At 44.1% G+C, this 4,945-nt stretch overlaps 1 pseudogene; it reads right to left on the reverse strand.

Moving 5' to 3' along the window:
* Positions 1–3,042: 3,042 nt before the first annotated feature.
* Positions 3,043–3,634, reverse strand: LOC141424682 (single-stranded DNA-binding protein, mitochondrial pseudogene; annotated as a pseudogene).
* Positions 3,635–4,945: the final 1,311 nt, after the last annotated feature.

Below are 4,945 nucleotides of genomic sequence, written 5' to 3' on the forward strand. Positions count from 1 at the left end.
TTTGAGTTTGAGGCCAGTGTGGGCTACATAGTGAGTTCCAGATCGGCCTTGGCTATTCAAAAAAAAAAGAGAGAGAGTTCTATCTCTAGCATATAGGAATATTTTTTCAAAGGGTATGTAATTCTCTCTTGTGGACAGCATAGCTTTGCCCCAGAACCCAGGGCCTGAATTCCAATTTTCTTTCTGGGGCTTGTCACAAACTCCATACTACATTTGTTTCCACACTGACACCTCCCAGGTCACCAAGCGAGCAAGAACTACTGAACTGTAGAGTCCAAGTGGCAGGACTGTTTGCACTGCAGCCTGGGCCTATTGAACATTCGTTTCCTGCTCCAAGCCCCACTCAAAGCTGGAAGCCTTGCATGTCTCCCAATATATGAACTGGAGCAGTATCTGTAGACATGGAATGTATACATGAACCCAAAGAGGCCAACTGCCGCAGGGCCTCCTTTGTGGTGACAGAAGCAAAATGCAACCAATTGTCTTTTGCTTTAGGTTGAATATCCCAGCACATCCCTGACTCGTGGACCCCTGAAGTACTGGTACAGCAGTCTTGTGAATCTTTGTAAGGCTTATCTTACCCACTCTGAAATGCGTGTGTCTTATCTAGACCTCCAGTGTGCTAGCCACTTTTTGCTTATCCTCCTGGTCATCATGATGTCATTGATGGTATGGATCAATGTGATATTCTGTGGAGTGTCCAGGTAGTCCACAACTCTTTGGACTCTAGTATGACAATAAGCCAGTGAATTAATACAGCCCTGAGGTAAAACTGTGAATATATATTGTTGTTCATTCTGTATGAATATAATTGGGGTTTTTGTCTTCTTTCCTGATCTAGATATAAAATATCACATTTACCAAATCGATAGCTACATACTGTGTATCTAAAGCCAGTTGGTCTGTTCTGGTGAACAGCACAGGTTGTGCTGAAGGCTGTTATTTGGTAGAGCTCTCACTTGTCTACAGTCCCACTATGAATCCGGAGGGGCTACCACTCATGCATCTTGAGATACTTAAGAATAGCATTAACACCTGTCTCCTCCCTCCCCAAGTTTCAATATTATTTTTTACTCAGTGTCTTGGTAGGGAGTAAGGATGTGGGGAAGACACGGTGGGAAGGAGAGGCATAGGGAGCAGTTTCAGAGGCTTCCACTTGGACTTCTCCACTGTGATAGCTTAACTTACCCCACAGGTCAAGGACCTAGTATGAGCATGGAGTCATCTACCAAGTGTTTCAACCTAATGGTACAGTAAGAAACCAGAAAGAGCTGGGTGCTGGTGGCGCACACTGGTAATCCTAACTACTCAGGAGGCAGAGATTAGGAGAATCGTGATTCAAGGTCAGCCCGGGCCTCCCCATCTCCCACAAAAAGGGAGACCCCATCTCAAAAATACCCAACACAAAAAAGGGCTGGTGGTGTGGCTCAAGTGGTAGAGCACCTGCCTGGCAAACATGAGGCCCTGAGTTCAAACCCCAGTACATAAAGAAAGAAGGAAGGAAAAGAAAGAAGGAAGGAAGAAAGGAAGGAAGGAAGGAAAGAAGTAAATGACTGCAAGTGGTCTCACATCTTCAATGGGGCTAATATAAGTTGTACTTTGGACAGTGTTACCTGGCCTTCACACATTCCTACTCTTACAAGAGGGCCACAGTGACAATTCAGGTCTCTGGGTATTAATGTCATCTCATACCCTGGGCCCAATAGTACTAGAAATGTCTGCGTTATTACCGTTTTCCCAGACACTGAGCCCCTTTAATGAAGGACTGGGATAGTGTTTGCAGTACATACTGGCCACCACACTCCTTTCTGCAGGAGGCCCAGCCATCTCTTCAGTCAATAGGTTCTCCCATCTACTAACACAAAGATCTAAAAATTGGATCAAGTGCAGGAACTAGCCAAGGGATTATGATGTTTTATTGGGACAACCACTCAAAACCTCCTGCTTAGACATTCTTACTTTTTTTGATGCTACTTTCATGTCCTTCCGTTGTACCTGTAAGGATGCCTTTTTCTATTAATCATCGCCACAGCTCTCTACAGGTCAAGCTTCCTTGGCCGCCCCTCCAACATTGCTAGTTGCCACAGTAATTATGATCTTCTAACTTTTATAGGGAGTGCCATTGCTACTAACATACCAGGCTCTGTGATCACTTCTTTTACCACCATCCTTGGCTTGCAAAGGAGAGAGTTGCAATTAAACTTAATGATGCTGGTGCCCCTCTTCCATACTCCTGATGAATTGGTGAGTGATGTCTCTCTCAGGCCTACCCATGAACTATATGTTTTCTGACCTCACATGATATACCCACTCTAGCATGTCCACTTCCTTGAATCTTTTAATCCCTTTCTCCACCATTTGCCAAGGCAATTCAGGCATTTCAACTTTGCTTGGCATGGATCATCACTTTCTCCAGGCTTCTAGGAGCCTCCAAGGCAGCAAGTTTATACCATCCCTTGGATCTTTGACAGAGGTTAAGTCCCAGTCTTATGTTCTGGACCCCTTTATCTAACACCCTGAAAATACAGTCTGCTGCACGTATATGCTGCTTGATTCTTGCTGTTCCTTTGAAGTCGAGTCTCTTTCCTTCAAGATAAGACTCTGCTTAAGTCATGGTGCAACTTAACTCTAGCTATCAGTATGGCAGCCAGGAAAGGAGGTAGAACTCTTGAAGGGGCCCCTATTGGGGCCCCTGTTGCCTACTGGAAGAGAAGGCTCTCCAGTATCTCCTGCATGAAGGTTGAAGTGGTTGTTATCTCTCATTAGGGAGAGGTGGAACCTCTGCATTTTCTGATAGTACAGAGGCGTCTAGGGAGTCAAAATACATAGGTGTCCTCATCTTATGTGTCAGGTCCCAGGTTTTTTGTCATTGTGGTTGATGCTGCTGGGGATGGAACACAAGGCCTAGCTAAGTGCTCTGACACTAAGCTATACACTCCCTTCCCCCCGCTCCCCAGGTTTTCCACACCAGTACCCTGACCTTGGCATTATCTGAGCATTCTATAAACTTTGATTCTCCGTATTATCAAGTCCTAATTTTTTTTATAAAAAAGAGCATTTTAATTATTGTCCTTGGAAATTATAAAGACTATACATGATTTAGAAATGAGATAGTACCAAACAACGGTCAAAGAAGACTCATCCCTTCTTATGCCTTTTCTTTTGTCTGGTCACTCAGAAATATAATGTTATCAGCTATGATTGTCATTGCTTCTCCCCTTACATTGTTTTTGTCCATGTATTCACCACAGTCTACTTTCCCTTCCACATAAATTCGAGACCCCTTTTACACATACTGATACCCTACATCTCTAAGGCCTGGCCGGAACACTGATATTCTGTGCCATGTTGTCTTTCAACTGACATCACCCATTTGGTATACTTCACTGTCCCCTGATCACCACATCTCATTTGTTGCTAGAGAAAATATTGTGACTGGATTTTTTTACTTCGACCTGTCTCATGACAGGGTCCTGACCCACTCTCCCAAGTAACTGCACACAATTCAAAGATCTTTCCAGAACCAAACTGCTGGCTATTTCAGACTCATGTCTTATAAACTGATGAAGCACCTGTAATACAAGTCTTCGAAACATGGCTTCTATTTTCTTTTCTTACAATCTAATCTTCAGGATTTTCCTCCGGACTCACACAGGCCCAGGGTGCACACCCACCATACGACTCGTGCACTTTCTTCTTCCAAGTCTTAACTTTAGTATTAAACTTTTTCTGCTCTGCTCTTCCACCACAGGACATAAGAGCTGGTTTGTAAGCCGCCTAAGACCCTCTTTGTTCTTAGTTTCTTTGGTTTTTTTAGTGGTACCAGGATTTAAACTCAGGGCCTCACACTTGCTAAGCAGGCGCTGTATCACCATAGTCACTCTGCCAACCGTTTTTCTGTGTGGAGTATCTTCTAGACAGGGTCTGGTGAAACTATTTACCCCAGCTGGCTTGGAACCATGATCCTCCTGATTTAGGATTACAGGCTTGAACCACCAACACCCAGCTTTTTTTGTTTGTTTTTGTTTGCAGTACTAGGCCTTGAACTCAGGGCCTACACCTCAAGCCACTCCACCAGGCTCCCCCCCACCCCTCGCCCTTTTTTTAATGATGGTTTTTTTTTTTTTTTGAAATAAGGTCTTGCAAACTATTTGCCTAGGCTGGCTTTGAACCTCCATCCTCCTGACTTCTGCCTCCTGAGCAGCTAGGAGCCACTGATGGCCTAGCTCGCTCTTCCTTCCTTCTTTGCTTCCTTCCTTCCTTCCTTGCTTCCTTCCTACTTTCCTCTCTCTTCCCTCCCTTCCTCCTTTTCTCTCTCTCGCTCTGTCTACCTCTCTTTCTTTTTTTTTTAATTTTTTTTTTTTTATTATTCATATGTGCATACAATGCTTGGGTCATTTCTCCCCCCTGTCCCCACCCCCTCCCTTACCACCCACTCCACTCCCTCCCTCTCTCCCCCTCCCCCTCGATACCTGGCAGAAACTATTTTGCCCTTATCTCTAATTTTGTTGGAGAGAGAGTATAAGCAATAATAGGAAAGAACAAGGGTTTTTGCTAGTTGAGATAAGGATAGCTATACAGGGAGTTGACTCACATTGATTTCCTGTGTGTGGGTGTTACCTTCTAGGTTAATTCTTTTTGATCTAACCTTTTCTCTAGTACCTGTTCCCCTTTTCCTATTGGCCTCAGTTGCTTTTAAGATACCTGCTTTAGTTTCTCTGCATTGAGGGCAACAAATGCTAGCTAGTTTTTTTAGGTGTCTTACCTATCCTCACCCCTCCCTTGTGTGCTCTCGCTTTTATCATGTGCTCAAAGTCCAATCCCCTTGTTGTGTTTGCCCTTCATCTAATGTCTGCATATGAGGGAGAACATATGATTTTTGGTCTTTTGGGCCAGGCTAACCTCACTCAGAATAATGTTCTCCAATTCCATCCATTTACCAGTG

The sequence above is a fragment of the Castor canadensis genome, chromosome 7 (genome assembly GCF_047511655.1).
Source record: "Castor canadensis chromosome 7, mCasCan1.hap1v2, whole genome shotgun sequence".
Taxonomy (NCBI): domain Eukaryota; kingdom Metazoa; phylum Chordata; class Mammalia; order Rodentia; family Castoridae; genus Castor; species Castor canadensis.